The 19,995-nt window shown below is 42.4% G+C and overlaps 1 protein-coding gene and 1 long non-coding RNA gene across 2 annotated transcripts in view; one reads left to right on the top strand and one right to left on the bottom strand.

The window, feature by feature from the left end:
• Positions 1–19,995, top strand: part of Tmtc1 (transmembrane O-mannosyltransferase targeting cadherins 1) — a 208,037-nt gene that overhangs the window by 60,008 nt on the left and 128,034 nt on the right. The gene's annotated exons all lie outside the window — the stretch shown is intronic.
• LOC143443599 (uncharacterized) lies at positions 13,012–17,948 on the bottom strand. The gene is made up of 3 exons (XR_013112734.1): positions 17,753–17,948; positions 15,529–15,633; positions 13,012–14,601 (listed from the first exon to the last, which is right to left on the bottom strand). It is a non-coding gene; the product is annotated as an uncharacterized LOC143443599 (long non-coding RNA).

The following is a 19,995-nucleotide window of genomic DNA, read 5'->3' as shown; positions in this document are numbered from 1 at the left end:
AGGGGTGGTTTTTAACTCCTCAGTTAAATATCTCTGGAAACTCCCAGATGGATATACCAGATCTGTGTCTCCTGGGTGATTCCAAATCCAGTCGAGGTGACAGTGAGGATTAATGAACATGTCTTACAGGTTAGCAGAACAAGTCAAAAGCCTTTAGTAAAATTTGTGTGACTATGGAGGCACTGTGAGGGAGTTCTGGGCACACCCTGGGAGGCAGCTGTGCATCTGGGGAGTGTTTTCCAACCGAGTGGTCGCACTACCCGCACTACCCGCAGGCACCCAATTCCTGCAGTAAAGGATGGGTGGAGACAGAAAAGCTCCAGGAAGCAGTTGGGGGGGTGGGGGGATGGGGCTGGGGGGAGGATTACCCAGATTCCTTGTCCAGTTTTGTTTTTTAAAAAATATTTGAAATTTTTTGTTGACAACTTTTCATCTGGGCAGGGTCCTGTTGTATGTTCCTGCAAGGGGAGGGTGAGGGAGGAAGAACATAGTTCCAGGCCAGACTGGACCTTTGGAGACCCTTGTCTTAAGATAACGTAATGGCAAACAGCCCCAGTGTTGCTCAGAGGCAGAGCATTTGCAAAGCATTTGCAAGGCCCTGCATTCAGTCCTCAAGTCTGCCACCCCCTAAAAGTCTAGATGCGTCTGTACTTTAAAATTGTTATTTTTGGTACAGAAACTTGAACCCAAGTCCTTCTGCAGGGAGACCTTCTCCCAGTGAGCTACATCCCTAGGCCCTGAATGTGCTTGTGTCTAGAAATTTCAATTTATTTCTTCAATGGAGACTTATTTTTATACTCTTTCTTGTTGTGTCTGGTGTGAGGATCTTTTCTTCCTTGATCTTTTTCTTTCCACCCCACTGCCTACATTGTTTTTTCCACTTCTGAGGTTCCAGCTATTTCAGGAAAGTTGTTTTATATGGATTATCTTGACCTGGGTGTGGTGGCTCAGCCCTGCAATACCTAGGAAGCTGGGGCAAGAGTTTGAGACCAGTCTGGGCTACAGAGTGAGATCCATTCTTGAGTTTTCCCTCCTCTTGAAATAATAAAGATAAAAGATAAAACTCACATTGTTTTATTAAGATATATACAACCTTGAAATGTTTCTATGAATATTTAATTGTCCCATTTTACGAATAAAAGTTGAGGCCGAGAGGATGAACGTCCAGTTAAGAGTTGGTGGCATCTGTATGTGAGTTCCAGTGGTCTGACCACAGCACTCTCCTTACAACCGCTCTGTCCCATTCTCCACTATTGAAACATCTCTACTACACTGAACTTTTGCTTTCTTCATGTCTGCATTGTGTGTGTGTGTATTATAGTTAGGGTAAAAATTCTACTTTATGATATGTAATGACAAAGAAACAAAAGCCGCATTGATTTTTTCCCTCACTTGGCTGGAGACGTATCTTAGCAGTTATGAACACTTGCTCCTCTTGCAGAGAACCCCAGTTTGATTCCCAGCACCCAGATGGTGGCTCATGCCCATCTATAACTCCAGTTCTAGGGTGTCTGATGCTCTCCCCTGGAGTTCAGAGGCAAAGTACTCATACACATTAAAAAAAAAAAAAAAGAAAGAAAGAAATGAACTAACTTCCTTTGCTTGTTTCTACTTTTGACCCCCTGATTCTTTCTCGTTGATTTCTTTTCCTCTAGTAGGTCTTGTTTGAAAGGCATGCTGTGGGCAGAAGTGGCACTTTTCTTATTTATGGTGAGAGTGAACAAAGAATCACTTCATGTCTTAGGACATGAGCTGAGATGAATGCCTGGGCATGGCATTGCTGACAGCCTTCGTTTAGGATGCTGTTTTAGTCACAAAGTTCCAAAGTCTGGCTTCTTTGTTGCTGCAAAGGAACAGGCACCTTTGAGCTTCACACTGGTCGGTCAGTCTGAGAGCCTAGGAGAACACCATGCATGCTTCTATCTATGCTTGCTTCTATCTGTACTTCTCATGTGGAAAGTCTTGTTCTTAGAATGTTTGCCATAGCACCTACAGTCTGTGTGCAACCATGCTGTGTTTGCTGAAGGGCATTGTGTTCTGTCTAGGAGTGGGCATTATGGGTAAAAAATGCCTTCAAACTGAAAGCTCTTATTCAGAGTCTTCTAAGAGCTTCTAAGGAGTCATGGGTAACACCTGTGAGGACAGGCAGGCAGTGGTTGCTGCTGCTGTTCCACTGTTGGTGGTGGCAATGCTGAGAGTGGTATTGGTGATTGCTATTGGTGGTGGTAGTACTGTTGATGTTGTTGTTGATGCTAGTGTAGCTGTTGGTACTGCTGCTGGTGGTGGTGGTGGTACTGCTGGCATTGCTGATGGTGGTGTTGGTGGTTGTATTGGTGTTGGCCATGTTGGCATTGTTCTCAGAGAGTGTATGTTGGTTAGGAACTGTTCAGATGATCTCTGGAGTGACTTTCATCCAAATCATTCCTGTGGTTTTTCAGTCTGTTTATAACGTCCCTTCTCTCTGTGCCATTTATATGTATTTCTTTAATGACACACAGTCGGTTGGCATGCACCAATCTAATGTCTTACTCCTCAGCTGTGTTCACTCCGTTATTTATGAAGTCCTTATAGTGCAGGACACAGCACTAGGGCGGCTCTGTCCCCAGAGGAGATCAGATTAGCTTACTGCATCCTCCTTATGCTGACCTGCGCTGTTCCACTCCAGTTGTCATCACACTTGGTAATTACTCATTTGTGTGCTGTGCCCCTCAGGAGAAGGTCAGGGTTCCAGTCCACTCACCCTCTAATGTGTCCCACAGTGCCAGGTGACAGCCTGACATGGGAACAGATCTTGGCCAATATTTGTTGAACAAAGACATCTCATGCTGCTTCAAAGTGTCAAAACACAGTGCATTCCATATCCCTTGTGAGGAGGTAATCATGAGAAGTTCCAGTACTCAGCCTCAAAGGCCTCGCTTGTATGTGGAGAACACACATCTGTGGCAGATGAAAAGCAGGGGGAGGGCAGCCACAAGGAAGGGTTTGTGGGAATGAGGTGAGAGAGAGCCCCAGAAAGGAGGCAGACAAAAGGAGAGGACATTTTGGGATAGCTGGTGAGCAGAGTCAGGGAGGAAGGTAGGCTGGCCACATGTGCAGTGTTAGCACAGAAAGGCAAGATGCTGGAAAAGGTGGATGGTGCATGCACACAGAGCTGATGGGAGGATCACACAAGCCAATATTCAGAAATAAATTGCACATAGCCAAGCATATCCACTTATAATGGGATATAGAATGCTTTTAGGCCTCCCTATATACATGGCCAGGACTTCATAAAGACTACAATGCAGATGGCTGGGACAGAATCTGGCCCTAGGAGGGAGCCTCATGAACCTACCAGTTTATATGGTGGGCAGACATAGAGGGTCTTGTAACACAGTTGGAAATCAGAGACAATCCTTTCATATTTGTAACCCACATCTCGTATCCACATCATCCAAAAAGACCAGTCTATGCATAGTTCTCTCTCTTACATACACACACACACACACACACACACACACACACACACACAGAACACATGAGAATAAATAAATAAACACATGTAACAATAAAAACTAGAGAAAGACAAACAGAAGTTGAGTAGCAAGCACTAAGTGGAAATGAGTGAATCTCAGAGCCCAGGCTTTGGGTTTGTGCTTAAGCTCCACAGGAGCTTTGGTCAAGAAAAAAGGATGTGGGCCGAGGGCCATTTGAGGGGTTAAATGGAAACTTCCAGCCATGGAGGCTTCCTAAAATATACTCATGCATGAAAAAAAAATCTAAATGGAGTCATTAAATAAGGGGTTGGGGAGAGGCAATGCCACAACTAGACATCTTTCATCATAAATGAAACCTCCAGTAGCAGGAATGGTTTCACATCTAGCTGCGCCATTGGCTGCAGAGACTCCATGGAAACCTCCAAACATTTGGAGCTATTGCCAAGGTTATTGGTAGCATTCTACAAACTGATGGTAAGGCCCTATTGCTGACAATAACATTTAACATATCTCATTGAATATGGAGAGGTTGAGCTGGTGCCTAACTAGAGTCTTCACTTCTACTGACGGGTGTTCATGGGACTGAAAAGTACTGCACATGACCAGAAGAAAAGGTAAATGCCAACCCTGCCGTCTACAGTGGTGACTTGTGGAACAGTGGCACAAATGTTGCTTCAGTAACCAACCAATCCCTGACTGGAGTTAAGGCTTCATATATGAGCCTTATATGAGTGTCATGCCTGACACTGCCCCTGTGGCCAAGAGCTGAAGTGTATAGACCATGCGCCTGAGGAAAAACAAAATACTACTGATCTGTTAGAGGAATGTGGCAATACAATGACTCACACTGACAGTTTACTACACCCACAGGTCAGGGAGGTGCTCAGCCATTATCAGAGAACCTTTTTTTTGCAGTAGATCGGAATGAACTCAGAGACCCACAACTGGACAGTGTGCAGAGACTGATAGATTTTTGGAAAATTCATCTATAAATAGAATATCTTCACTAAACCCATTCCCTTGGGGCTCAGGGAACTATGCAAAAGAGGAGGCAGAGTGAGTTTAAGGATCAGAGGGGACGGTTAACATCAAGGAAACCGTGTCTTCCAAACACAGTAGGGCTGGTATACATAAGAACTCTCAGAGACAATTGTACAGGTTCAAGCCAGATGGGATCCCAGTGCTGAGGAGGGGAAGTGGATATGAGCTCCCAGTACTAACCAAGAAGCTATTTGTAATTGACATTTACTTGCAAAGGAAAAATTAGCTTTTTCCAATGGAGTCCTGCTGGACATATTAACCACACTTAGGGGTAGACCCCGTGCCCAGCAGTAGATGGCCGACACAAAGCAAGCTCAGTGGCATGTTGGGCTTTTTGTTGTTATTGTTTTGTTTTAGTAGTCTTTTGTTCATTTATATTATGGTTTCTGATTTTGTGTTCATATGGTGTGTGTGTGTATGTGTTTCTTGGGGGTTTCCCTCCCCTCTGTTTTTGGAGAGAGAGAGAGAAAGAGAGAGAGAGAGAGAGAGAGAGAGAGAGAGAGAGAGAGAGTGTTAGTTTGAAGTTGGGTGAATGGAGAAGTGGGAAAGATTGAGGAGGAGCTGGGGGAAGGGAAGGTGTGGTTAAAATATATTGTAAAAAAATTTTAATTGAGAAACTTTTCAACTAAAAATAGACAGACAAAGAAAGAAAAGGAGGAAAGGAAGGAAAGAGAGAATGAAAAAAGAAAGAAAGGAAAGAAAAAGAAGGAAGGATGGAAGGAAGGAGAAAGAAAGAAGAAGAAAGAAGGAAAGAAAGAGAGAGAGAAAGAAAGAAAGAAAGAAAGAAAGAAAGAAAGAAAGAGAAAGAGAGAGAAAGAAAGAAAGAGGAAAGGAAAGAAAGGTGCGTGGAAGCCTACCAACAGGACAGCTTTGGGGAGGGCAGGGTGCACCAGGCCAAGGAGTGATATTCTGAATTGATGGCTGTCTCTGAAGATGTAATGGTCCTTTTCCTGTTACTGAGAGGGAAACACACTTATAAATGGAGCATGGTTTCCCTTGCAGAAGAGTTATTTCTCTTCTGTTTTAAAAGCTTTTCCTGTGTCTGCGGTTTCTCAGAATAGCTAGCTCAAAATAAGCCTTATCCTAGGATGTATATTTTGGGGTAACATATGCTAGTCTAAGAATACTAGCAATAGATGGCTAGGAAAAATAAAAGACCCTATTTAAGTCTGCTCAGAGCACACACCGTAGACCCTTGTGGTTTGAGGAGATCCAGGGACTGATAGAGCTCAGGCCCCCCTTAGCAGCCTGTCAGGATATGCTGCTCCTGTGTCTCCTCCCCACTGTTGACTGGGTTCTGAGGTTGGGGTGAGGAACACTTATCTGACCTTTCTTCTACCAGCAGGTTACATTTTACTAACTAGTTTCTTTTCTGGGATGAATACCTTGAGATTGATTACTTTTCTTTGCACAAAGCAGCTGTCAGTCTTATTTTGGTTGCTGTAGAGGTGAATAGAGCTGTCACTCTTCCCTTGTGGGTGGGGCTCTGCTCATGCAACCTGGTCTTAGCTGCTGATCTCCCCTTGAATAGCAGAGACTGTGTTGTTAGAAAATTTCCTCAAAGTCTGCAAAAGGGCCTCCAGCCCATAAGGGCTGTTCTTTACTATACTTTGCAGCTCTGCAAAGTTATCCACGGCTTCTTTAACCTTATACTCCTTCCCTTTTGCCTGGCATTCGCCATTCAAAGAGAAGCGCTGCCTAGAGGGGCAGATCCTAGAATGTCTTTCATCGCACCACTTCTTGGTCTTTAGTTTCTCTTATAGGTAAGCATGAACAACAAGGAGGTTGGGTCTGTTGTGATGTGCCAGCCAGAGAGAAGAGACTCCTGACCTACAGGAGAAAGCCTTTCTGCCCCTCTCCCTGTTTCCTTCCCCCGTGAAAGCCTGTAATGCTGCACATTACTGATTTCAACAAGAGTCCCTGCGTCTGCCTAGGATAGCTGAACTGTAAATAAACTTGCTCCCTCCTTGCCTACTTTCCTCTGTTTGCTCAAGTGACCTTTGAACTGCGTGTAGCCTGGACCCCAGTAAATTTAGCTTGATTTTCTTTCACTTCTGCCTTTCTCCTATGAAGTTGGACATTCTTAAATTTTAATGTTTAAAAAAAAACTCAAACAACTGTCAAGGTAAATCTTGGTGTGTTAGATTTGAGCTCTTCTCCTCTGAAACCTCCTGGCGGAGTTTGGTCACGTCCTCCATTCCTGTGACGACTGACACGTTCCTTCTGCCCCATTATGCCCTTCCTGTGAGCTGTGGTGTTGAAGAGATGTGGTAGGCAGTCTCCTTGTGTAATGACTTCATCTGATCCTGACCCTGGCACTCACTCCTTTCCACACAGTCCTGTCATCAATTCATTTCTTTCTCCTTCCAAATGCACTGTTTAAAATTGAGTCTTTTTTATTTTAGATGCTGAGATTCTGGGTTTGGCATGATATGTTTTTTAATAAACTGAGAACTGTTTCATACAGATTTATGAATTATTGAGCCCGAAGAGGAACTGAATGAGGGTAACCATTAGGGGCTACTGCCAGGAGAGTTAAGCAATAAGGGGCTCCAACTAGTTACTTTCCAGAATTCTTCCCAGCAATCACGTGTATGTAATCTTACTGCCACGTGTGGTTGTCATTGGCTCACAAAGCAACTTGACGTTGGGAAGACTCATACTCATTCAGACGAGTGCTATCTTTGAAAACCATAAAATTCTTTCATAAGATTATTCTAAATCAATAAGGAGCCAAGCCTACAGCTCTCTGCTGACTGAATTAGATTTCACCAACAGCAAATTGCTTTAAGAAGCTTTGAGTCAATCATGGGAACCAGTGATGGAATACACTGTTGTTTTCTTAACTCTTGCCTTGATAATGACAACCCCAAGCTTTTTCAGAGCTTTATCAATTAAAAGAAAATTTGTCCTATTTGAAAGATAATTTTCTAGGTCGATACTATGAACAAAGACCCGATTTACTGCACACCTCACATGACTTCTGCTTTGAGGAGGCAGATTTTCTGTTTAATTTCCCCTTTTCTGTGCATTTCCAGAGTGGTCATTTGTTTAGTTTATTACTTTTTCATTTAAAAGAAAGAAAGAAAATGGAGGGTGGGCAGGAGGGCCACAGTTCTTAGCTGTTGCTGCCGCATTTTTTTTGTGTGTGTCTTTTCTTATTTTAATGAACCTAGTCTTTAGAACATAAGCAAAGTATCTTAAGCCAGTGTACACAGAATGGGGTTGGGGGTGGGTAGCTAGAGCCCATGGCTGCTGCTTCCTGGTGTTTGTGCTCCAGTGTAATCACTCCCTAGACTATGGGATGGATGTTTGTGTGAAAGACATGGTGGTATGTTATCTCTGAGAAGAGTCATAAAAGTTGCAGCTAATTACTCTCTTGCTTGCTCTGAGAGATTCCAGAGTCCTATGTTACAGAGAATGAGAGAGCATTCCAGTGATGAACCAGCACAGAGCTGAGGCCCAGGGCCAACAGCAGGAGAGGACTGGCTTTAGTCTATACACATAAATGAGCAAAGAACCATCATTCCTAGAGAAGATAGGTATTAAAGTGATCTGTTATGTACAAATAGACAACACAAATTGTTCAGTGAATGATATATTCCTGTTTTCTGGATATTATTCCCATCAGGTGTTCAAATATATTAAAAAAATGAATCAAAGGGAAGTCTTAGGTGATTCATTATTTAGCAAATTACATAAGCAATATTCACATTAGAAAAAGAACTGGCTAGATAGGTGGGGCATGCCCATCACTTTGGTACACTGAGGCAGAAAGATGGCCATAAAGTTGAGGCCACCTTGGCTACATAGTGAGTTCGAGGCCAGACAGGGTTATATAGTAAGACCCTACCTCAACAAACAAACAAACAAACAAACAAGCCTAAAACAAACAAAAAACCCAACAGGTATCTCAGAACAACAGGAATTTTTAAAGGTTATTAATCATCATAGAGCTAAGGGTGAGCTCCTAATGTGTCTAATTTTCAGGAATAAGATATAGTGTGTGTTTCATAGTATGATATATGCTGTCAGAATGGATGTGAGTATGTAATGGTTATCTCAACATTTTCTCTTGTTCTTTTCTATTTGTGTGTGTGTGTGTGTGTGTGTGTGTAATTACATATGTACACACTTGTAGTTTCATAGGGAGGCCAGAGAACATTTTGGGGTGTTGTTATTCAGAAAAGCTGTCCATTTTGGGTTTTAGATAGGGCCTTTCATTGGCTTAAAGATCGTCTCTTAGGTGCTAGCTGTTCAGGAATTTCCTCTTCAGTGCTGGGATTACACATCCATGCCACCATGCCTGGGGATCAAATGCAGCTCCTCATGCTTGCATAACAAGCGATTTGCTGATCAGGTGATCTCCCTAGCTCCCATGTAATTTTCTCAAACATCACCTATAGTTACATTAGGTAAAAAGCATATTCAATATGAAACACAATTTAACAAGTTAGAAATGGGCATTTACTTTGTAAAATACATTTTTTTTAAGTGCCTTAAGGGCCTTTAAGCATGTCCTTGTCCTGAAGATATTGCCATGATGAATTTAATTGAATAGTTCCCCTGTTAAGGCCGGCTACATCATATTCCATATAATCTACAGAGAGATTTCCATGAGGACCACTGGGGTTAACTGCAGTTGTAGTTCACACATTTAATAATATATTACTAGCAAGCATTCCCATACCCAGCCAGAACTTTACCCACAGAGCTATGTCTCTGTCCCTATTCCTTTTTTTAATTTAAATTTTGCTTCCCATAAGATGGGCTGAAACACAGGCAGGCTCAGCCAGCAAAGGCACCTGTGCCAAGCCTGAAGACCCAAGCTTGATTCCTGGGTCACACATGATAGAAAGAACTTACTTCCCTAAATTGTCTTCTGACAATCTCACACATGTTTCATGATACACATATGCCTCCCTTATTCATTCATACACACACACACACACACACACACACACACACACACACACACACCCCTAGATTACAAAAAAGAAAAAGGTGCCAAAACATAATTTTCTCATAACTGGATTTCTTCATCCTCTTTTCCCCTCGTCCTTTCTCAAAATTAATTAATTAAGAGACAAAGTCTCATTATGTATCCCTATGTCAACCAGGCTGGCCTCAAACTTGCAGAGATCGGCTTGCTCCTGCCTCCTAAGTGCTGGGATTAAAAGTGCACACCACCATGCCTGGCTGTGTTATTCATTTTTATACCAAAGATAGATTTAAAATTAGCCATAAAATTCAGAGAAAGCTACAAAGTTGTGACTCATGAGAAAGTACTGTGCATAAGCAAATTATTTCCAAATTGACACACCAGGGTACTCGGGGCCTTTCTGTGCACACTGCAGCCTGCAGGATGTTGAGACACCAGGATGCCCAGAGCCTCTCTCTGCATGGTTGCTCTTGCCCTTCTCTGTGCTCTTTTAAAAGATGGTGTCCTTGGCCATTATCCCGTGGGCCCATCTCCCTTCTCTGCTTGGAACACAATGGGGCATTCCTGAGCTCTACATCTTGTGGGGTCCATAATTAAAGATGCAGCTTGTGTACATAAGCCCAGCTGGCCCTCTGCAGTCTTGATGGTGGATTTATAGCCTCACCTATCAAAAAGTCAAAATCCTGTTTCCCATTCATCCCAATAAAGCTGCAGGAGTTTCCTGGAGGGAATCTGACAAGCCTGATTGTTCACAGCTGGGGCATACAGGGCTGGTTTTCACTAGTGAGAGTTAACTCTCTCTTTCCCTGATTACCTCTTGGCTTTAAAAACAGGAGTTGGGCCCCAGGGATCAGTAACAGATACTTGGGGTTGTATAACAGGATCCTGAACAACCGTTTCATGCTCATGCAAGACAAGGGAAGGTTGATCTAGATTTGGTGACATAGTAATGTATAATACCAGAGGTTTTTGGTTTTCTTTGTGCTGCTATTTTTTCTCATGTAGCCCAGGCAGGCCTCAGATTCACTGTGTAGCCAAGGATGGCCTTATGATTCTGATTCGCTTACTTCTAGTTTATGAGGGTTGGGATTATAGGCCTAGACACCATGTCAGGTTTATGCTGTGCTGGGGAGTAGGCCCTCTATCAACTAAGCTACATCCCCAGTTCCTACTCTCAGCCTCAGTATCAGATAAGAATACAGAGGCTGAGCTATGCCTCTGTTAGGGAAGCCATTTAAATCATCTCCTGAAGGGACTGAACGCTGAAATGCCTCTTGTTCCAAAAGATTCAGCTGTGACTGAGAAGCATGAGAAGAACAGAACATTTACTCACAGGCATTGCTGTGATGAGACCCGGTACTAGGTATGTCAGGTGGCTTTTAAAGTTGTTCTAACAAATGCCAGGAAAGTAATTTTAAGATTTTACTATATTTTTATTTATTTACACGTGTGTGTGTGTGTGTGTGTGTGTGCGTGCACACGTGCACACGTGCACACGTGCATACACATTACATTCACACATGCCAGTGTGTATATGGAACTCAGAGGACAAGTCTATCCTCTTTCCTTCCACCACGTGGGCCCCAGGGATTACTCTTTGGTGGTTCGGTTTGGCCTCAAGGGCCTTTACTCAGTGAGCCATTGAACTGCCCTGTGTAAAGCAGTTAAAAACAGGACAGACTGACCTAAGGTTACAGGTTCAGAGATCTGAGCCCATGCTTCCGAGGCATCACTGGTCCTGTGCATATAACGAGGCAGAACATTGGTGGAAGCACCTCAGGGCACAGATGCTCACCTCAAGGGATCTGGGAAGCAGAGGGAGGAAGAGGAAGAGGTCAGAGGATGAGATACATTCTCTCCATGGCCCACTCCATTGTCCAGTCACCTTTCAGAAGTGGCATCACTTTCTGGAGACCAAACCTTTGACAGGAGCCTTCTGGAAGACACTTTGTATCCAGATCCAAGTGTGGCATCTCTTTTGGGCATCACCTTGACTGGACTGAGTGTACTCAGAAGTTTTGCCCAATATCCTAAATGTTGATGTTGAGGGCATTTGAGTATGAAATGAATATTTCAATCAGTGAGTTCTCAGTAAAGCAGATTGTTCTTGGCATCATGGGTGGCCCTCACCCAGTTAAAAGTCTGAGTAGAACAAAAGGTTGGCACCCTGAGCGAGAAGGAATTCTCCAGCTAGCAGATGTTGACTTTATCTACTCTCCCTTCCTCAGAGGTAAACTGGAGCATTGACAGTCATGAGTCTCCTCAGTCACATGACTAAAATTTTTACAATATGGACACTTCTGTGTGTATGCAGGCTATGTGGGTTCTGTTTCTCTGGAGGGCTCAGACCAAGGCATAGGTCACTTATTAAGACTGTTACTTTAGATACCAGACGCTTCATTAGAAAATAACCTTCGTGGGCTGGAGAGATGGCTCAGTGGTTAAGAGCACTGACTGCTCTTCCAGAGGTCCTGAGTTCAATTCCCAGCAACCACATGGTGGCTCATAACCATCTGTAATGGGATCCGATGCCCTCTTCTGGTGTGTCTGAGGACAGCTACAGTGTACTCATACATAAATAAAGTCTTAAAAAATAAGGAAGGATTTATTTTGGTTCACAGTTCTAGAGAATCATAGTCTAAGCAAGCCACCAAGTCCAGCAGTGGGGGCTTGTGGGCATGACAATAAATAGGAAGTAGGAAACACAGCTGGAACTACTGGGTACAATCTTCAGAGGGGTCCCTAGTGACAACCAGGCCCCTCAACTTCCTTAAGAAGTTTGCCCAGTCTTTAAGACTCAGCCAAAGTGGTGTTCCATGGTGGGGGTGGGGGCTGAGTGCTCCCCTAAGATGCGGAGGTCAGAGGTGACAGTCAGAGCTCCGAGGCAGTAATGTTAGTAAGGCCTCCCATCTTCCTGGAGTTCACACTTTTACTTTTTGGTTTTTGGCTTCCCAATAAAATGTTATTTATAAAAATAAGCAGCAGACCAGATTCAATCTGTGGGGCTTTCTTTCTCCTGATATAGAAATTCACAGTCCAAGTTACATATGGACAAGTGAATGACTTCTAAAATGAATGAGGAATATTTTCAAGGTGATATTTCTATAGGCTCTCATGTTCCAAAGCTTTTACATCCTTTCATTTTGCTTTTCTATTAAAATAATATTTCTTCTGTGTCACTTGTTGATGATGAACTAAGTTCTTCATATTTTGAGTGTGAATTATAAATAAAAATGAAATTTTTACTTTTAAAAATAGTACTAATTCATATGGAATGCCTCTTGCATATATCAGATTTTTATTTTAATACCTCCTTTGTAGTCATATTTAACCCCAATATTTGTTAACAGCCTACTATAACATGCTAATAGTCCCAAGAAAACATTGATATGTTTTTTTTTATTTTTTTCCCCTCAGTGGTAAGGTTTAAGCTCAGTCTCACAAATGCTATGCATCCCATAAACTTTAAAAAACTAATAGCATAGCTTGATAAAGCACCAATAAGCCTTGATTTTAAAATACTTTTTTTTTCTTTCTTTCTTTTCTTTTTTTGGAAACAAAACAAGCAACAAATGTAGGTTTTAAGTTGATGCTAATTCCTAGGTTCACACAGACCTCGCACCTTAGTACTTAGTAGTGCATCATTGGAATCATGTAAACCCAGGAGCTGTAACGTGCTCGCTCATCTCTGAAAACAGATGATGCAGAAGTGTCGAAGACTACGAACTCTCACCCCCACTCTGTCCTTCAGTTTACTTAGAAATTGTGTGTTTGAAGGTTCTCTTCTGTGCAGAGCAGTAGCAGAGTGTGGGAAAGGGGTTTCATTGGGGTGAATGAGGTGGCCTCAGATCCTGGCAAATCAAAACATTTCTTTTAACAGTCTTCAGATTTCTTGGTGTGTCGCTAAACGTTGATATCAAAAGGGGCGTGTCCCAGTGCTGGTGAGGCTCCGGCTGGACTGTTTGAGTTTTTAGGTCTCAGAAACTATACATCTTTTCCATTTGCTCTCATGTTTTAGACACACACCAATATATTACTTTACTCTAGTTATTTATCCTAAGGCATCACAGCTGCGGGACCACTCTATTTTCCCATACGCTGTGGTGGCTCAGAGCCAGCTCTGTGTGGCCCCTTCTGTCTTTTCCCCAGACATACTGCTGCATGACAGAGATGATAATGCTTCAGTCCTGAAGGCTGTGATAAAGAAGGGCTGACTTCATACTGTCACAGCTCATTACAGTGTTTTACTCCCCAGCCTGAAGTATATGCAAACACACCTCCTTTGGAAAAACACCACTGGAGAGAAACAGGAGTCATGGAAAATAACTGCCATCAGTCACAGAGAGATGGGGACAGGCAGACAGTACAGGAGGAAGTGCCCTCCCCCCAACCCCCCACGCCTCAGTAAGTTGTTTATTTCAGTCATGGAAGAGGTTGCTTCCTATTTTCTCAATGGGCCATACTCAAATCCATCACAAAACCTTCCTACATAATTCAGGTTGAAGGCTTAGGTTTCAAAAAAGAAAGCTATTTCCCAGTTGGAGATAAATCAGCAGGGCAGAAACACTGCTTTATCTTTTTAACTTAATTTATTTTTATTTTGGTGCCTGAGATCCAACAAACAAAGGCTAAGCAGAAACTGTACCTCTGAGCCACACCTCCAGACCAATTATTTGCTTTTTGATATGCATCTTCTCAAGTCTTTTTGAAATATTTTCAAATGGATTTTGTTTATATAGTATAGTGGATTAAGGGGCAGCTCTCTGCATATCAATCCTCGTGCAAATCTAAGGGCCTATGAATGAGAGACTACTGTCCTGGATTACCTGAGGTACCTACTGTTCCTCAGGATTGTCCTGTAACCTTGGAAGACAGATGCAGAGAGAAGTCAGTGCACAGATGGAGTCAGAGGCTCAAGTGACTGCTGCAGGCAGGAGAAGAATGTGCTGGTGTCACCAGGATCTGGAAGAGACTGGGTGGGGGAGGGGTGGCTTGCCAAGACTTTCGGAGGAACAGAGCCCTAGTAACAGCTTACCTCTGGAAATGAGGGAAAACAAACTGGAGTAGCTTTAAGCCATTATGCTTGTGGTAATTTGTTGCAGTAGCCACAGAACTTAATGCAGGCAGGGTCCAGCAATGGCTCTGCAAAGAATAAATGTATGTTAGTTGCAAGCTGGTTACTGAGAGCATGCATGGTATATGCCATAAGTTTACCCAGAGGTAGTGTGTAGACATGAGGTTGACCACTGCCAACCAGTGTGGTCTGTTAGCAAAGTTTGTAAGGCCAGTGTTTATCATAACAATGCCAGTTACATAAGTCACGAGCAGTGTTTGCTTTAGAGGGAAAACATGTAAAACAAGCTACTCTTTTATATATTAATATATATTTAAAAAAAGCTGAAGTATACTACATGAAGGATATATTTCAAGGATATATGTCTTTTCTACAAATGCCAAGAGAGCAAAACTAGAACATTCAAAATGCTATGAATTGACCTGAGCAGTTTAATAATCTAGTTTTAGCCCAGGCTGTCTGAATTTTTGCATGAAAAATATTTCTCTAATTTTACAATGGAAGCTAGCTGGTGAACAGGTATGTATCACTCTCATACAAAATGAGGCTAATAAAGTGTTTTTAAAGGTTCAGTGAAGATAAGTTATTTTGTATAATCCATTCATCTAAAACATACAAGGCAACATTGTTCATGGATCTATAGAACAGTGAGAGCTCTTCTCCAATCCAGTCTCTGCATACTCTACCACCACCAGAACCATCTCAACATGAACAATCACTCTTACTCCCGACTCTGACCCAAGGCAGCCAGCATCTGCTTGTCTTTGTGAATTTGCTTTTTCTAGATGTTTCACAGAAATGGAATGAGAAAGGACTTGATCTTCTATATGGAGTTTCTTTAATGCAGCTTGTTATTTTGGAGGTTTGTACAAAGTACAATAAATACTTGTTTGTTTTTTGTTTGGTTGGTTTTGTTTTTTTTTTTTTTTTTTTGGTTTTTTGGTTTTTTTGGTTTTTTGGTTTTTTTTTTTTTTTTTGCAGCAAATCGTACTCACCCGTGTTCAGAAACGAGACACCTGGAGTGTCATGGATAACACTGCTCTATCCATTCCAGAATAAACAGTCTTAACTTTTACTTTTTTAGAAGGATGCCCAAGTACCTAGGAGATGCAGAGTTGAATTATATACTGAGGTCTTCCTCCCCCCCAAATTCTTCCAAGCTGGCTACAGTAGTTACCATATCCCAACATATAAAGTTCATTCACTCCCATCTTCACGATGCTTCTGTGGTCATTTATTTACTTATTCACTTATTTGTTCCAGATATCCTAATGGATGCCAAGTGGTGTCTCACTTCCACTAATGACTGACAGTGCCGACTGGGTCCTGCTAGGCAGGACAGTTAGACTTATATTGTTAGTTCATTGTCACTCCTTGATTCAAGTATGTGTGTGTATGTACACACATATACATTTAATTATATTTTTCCCCTAACCAAGAATGGTATATAGCATGAGAGGAGGGGAGAGACGGTAGATGGAGTTGAAGAGAAAAGTAAAATAAGATATTGAGGGAAGGAAATGAGAATAAAGCAGGTACGTGGTGTGGGTGGGCAGGAGGAAAACACCTCATTAAAAAGAATACATGCGGTGCTTCAAAAGCCAGCTCACATTCTCATTGCCACACTGGTGAGATGGTGACAGTGGTTGGTTTGGAAGCTGTGTATCCAGACTAATGACATCATGTGCCAGCTCACCAGCTCACCTCACAGTGCTTGCTTGGGATGGACAAGCTTTGAGCTGAGGCTAATGAGAGTTGTGTTGCAGAGCCCCACTTACCAGCACACACGGAGACTCTGGCTATACTGGGCTCATTAACATTCCCTCCCAGAAGGAAAAGAGGACAACACCTATGCTTGGGCTCCTTCCCAGGGTGTGTAAGCAGCTGACATTTCTGCATATGGAGACACTTTAATGGTGTAGCTGCCCATGCTCCTCTGACCCCGCCCATATCCCCATGTTCCTGTGACTCCATCCATACTCCTCCAGTAAGTCAGCCCCACAGACTCACAGGTTCATCTACTTACACTTAGTTAGGATTGTTCGTTTGGCCTGTTTGGCCCTCTCTATCTGAGATGAATAGAATAGACTTCTGGCCTGTAATCCCAGTATCTCAGGAGGCTAAGGAGGATCACAAATTCAAGACCAGCCTGGGCTACAGTATGTTCAAGGCCATCCTGAACAACCTACTAAAACCCTGTCTCAAAATACAAAGTACAAAAGAGAGCTGGGCTCTCAGGATTTACCAAAGAAGCAGGGAGGGAGGATATATATGTTCTTCACCATTTGAATTTATTATCAGATTGACATATGTGAGCTATGCAGATCAAGGACTATGACTGGTTTCAGTACAGAAATCAGAGCTACACAGTAAGAGGGCTCTTATATTTGGCAATGGTCTTGGCTATAAACTTGTTCCACTCATCCTCAGTTCTTTAATATTGTTTAGAAACTCTTATTTTGAAAATTCCATCAGTGGCAGTTTATGAGCCAAACAACAAAAAAGCCCGATCTCATTTCTTTATTGTCACACTTCATATATAAGATGCCGAAGCAATATGCCTTAGTAATTGGGCTTATAAATAAATAGAGATTCCTATCTCATACAATGCCTGGTGCTTGGTTTAGGCTATTTTGAGACTCAAATTACATGTTTTCCTCCCATCTCATCTCATAAGAAAAGCCATATGTTTAAAGCACAGAATGTTGGGCTCGCTTGGTCCTCAGAGTCCATTACATTTCCCTGTTTTTACTAGCAAGCTCCCCTCCCCCTTCACTAAGTATTACAAAAATGTTCTAAGAGCCTCTGCAGTGAATAGGGTTTTGTTGGTTTTTACAATTATTATTATTTGTTGTTTTTTACAATGATACTTATGCCCAAAGGGCTTGGCTTCAAATGCCACATCACAGACTGGGTACCAATTAGGGTCAGCAGAAACAGGTGTGGGTATGATACTGGGGATGCAGATGTGCTCAAATAAAGGGCTTGGTTAACTATGGAGTGTTCCACCCCGTAATTAATATGTTCCAGGCAACAGTGCAGTTGAGCTGTAAGCATTCATGTAGCTTAAGTCCCACTCACCGCACTGGATGAGAATAGCTTCAAGAGCCTGGGATCCCGCAATCGCTCAGCAATTCTGGAGGGTAATGTCCCTGAAAATATCCTGACTTGGCATTCTAAAGCCCTGGATGTTTGGGGAAGCATTAAAAACAAACTTACCAGGAAGTAGCAGAGTGATCTAAGCGCTTCCTGTGAAAGAGGAGTTTAGATCCTGAAGACCCATTTGAATGTTGGGTGTGCTTGACAGTTACCTGTAATTTCAGCCTTGGAGGCTGAGACCGGATCCTCAGAGCAAGAGGACCGGAAAGACTGGCCAGATCAATGAGCTCTGGGTTTGATTGAGAGGCCCTGCTTCAAAGAAGAAAGTGTCCGTTTCCACACACATGCGCACGTGGGTGCTCATGCTCGTGGGGGTTGGAGGAAAAAACAAACAAACAAACCGAACCTGTGGTTCTCAGTATACTGCTCCTTGTATTTTATAAAAAAAAAAAAATTAAAGTTAGAAAACAGAGGATGTGTGGTTCACGCCTATGATACTAGCACTGGGGAGGCAGAGGCAGGTGGATCTCTGAGACTGGAAGGGTCCACGCAACAAGACGCTATCTCCAAACCATTCAGAGTCCAGAGCTGCACATTTCATGTTTGTTATTTGAGTAAAAATACCCTCGGGACCTACGTTTGAGTGCTGTTTTAGACAAGAAAAACTTGATTTATTTTTCTCTAATTTAAACGAAGCCTGAAGGTCCATGTCCCAGGGCTTAAAGTCAGTTTTGAGCTGGCGGTGTAACTTTGCTAGTAAAAATGCTGGTAAAAATGCATGCCTAGTGTTCAGGAAGCCCTAGTTTCTGTCCTCGGCACCACCCAAACCTGGTCTGGAGGGGAAAAGCCTGTAATCCGAGCGGACAGGAGAATCAGAAATTCAACATTATTCTTGGCTATACAGGAAACTTGAGACCCTCCAGGGCTAAGGAGAATATCTATCTATCTATCTATCTATCTATCTATCTATCTATCTATCTATCTATCTATCTATCATTATATATTGAATGTCTAAAACGTCCCCTTCTTTTACTATTAGGTAGAAAAAGTTCCTGTATTCACTACAACCATTTGTAGTGATTTTTAGAATACAGTGCTAACCAACTGTGTGCTTCCTATGTTTTGTTCCCATTTTTGCTACAACCTGCAGCTCAAACCTAGGTAGAAGCAGCCAGTATTTAAATCCAGGTCTGTCTGCCTTTAGAGGTTATTTTCATAGTGCTAGCAATTGAAACCATTTTAGGATAGGGCTGACAAATGGCTCTGCAGATAAAGACTAATGACTCAAGTTTAATTCCCAGTACCCACATAGTGGACACAGGACTAATTCCCAGGTTATCCTCTGATTTCTACTTGTGAGGCTTGACACAAGAGTTGGAGATTTAAGAGCATTCCTGGTTCTTGCAGAGGCCCCAGGTTCATTTCCTAGTAACCATCTGTAGCTCCAGTTCCAAGGAATTCTCTTCTGGCATACAGGTGTCTCACATACATGCTGGTAAACAAAACCCACTCATGTTGTGTGTGCTAGGCACTCTACCACCAAGCTGCACCTGCAGCCCTAACACCAGACCTCATCTTCCCACACCAAAGCGGATCGGTGTATCTTGAAACATTTATCCATGATCTTGGTTTGGGTATGTTTTAACATTAGCAAATTAATAAGATGCCAGTTTATTAGAACTAAGTTCCTTAGCTCTAATTTAGAATTAAAAAGCAAAAGCCTTTTATAAATGAGATTCTTATCTTTGGGGCTAGAGATGGCACAGTGAACACACTGCTCTTTGCAGTAGTTGCAAGTTTGTCCTAAGCACTCACCAGAAGGTAGTTCACAACTGCTTATAACCCCAGGTCCAGAAGGATCTACCAACCTTTAGCTTCCTTGGGCACCTACATTCACATGCACAGGGCTCCCACACAAATCTTTAAAAACTTGCATCCTTGGATGTATACAGTATTCACTAAAAATCTTTTTTTTTTTTTTTTTTTTTTGGTTTTTCAAGACAGGGTTTCTCTGTGTAAGCCTGGCTGTCCTGGAACTTACTCTGTAGACCAGGCTGGCCTTGAACTCAGAAATCCACCTGCTTCTTCCTCCCAAGTGCTGGGATTAGAGGCATGTGCCACCACTGCCCGGCTAAAAATCCTCTAAAATGAAAGAGAAAACAACAAAAAACCCTTACCTTCCTTTAACTGAGAGTTCACAAACATCTGAAATTCTGGTATTCGTTCTTTAATCAATGCTAGTAAAACTGTTATGGAAATGTGTCTTTTAGTTAGCAAAAGGGCAAAACTGTTAAGCTATTATTTAACTTTTCTAGCTCATTGACGTTAAAATGTCAATAAATTTGCCAGGTGGTGGCAGCACA

The sequence above is a fragment of the Arvicanthis niloticus genome, chromosome 9 (assembly GCF_011762505.2).
Source record: "Arvicanthis niloticus isolate mArvNil1 chromosome 9, mArvNil1.pat.X, whole genome shotgun sequence".
NCBI lineage: Eukaryota > Metazoa > Chordata > Mammalia > Rodentia > Muridae > Arvicanthis > Arvicanthis niloticus.
Note: the sequence above shows the minus strand (reverse complement) of the source record. Positions and strands in the feature narration are given on the sequence as shown.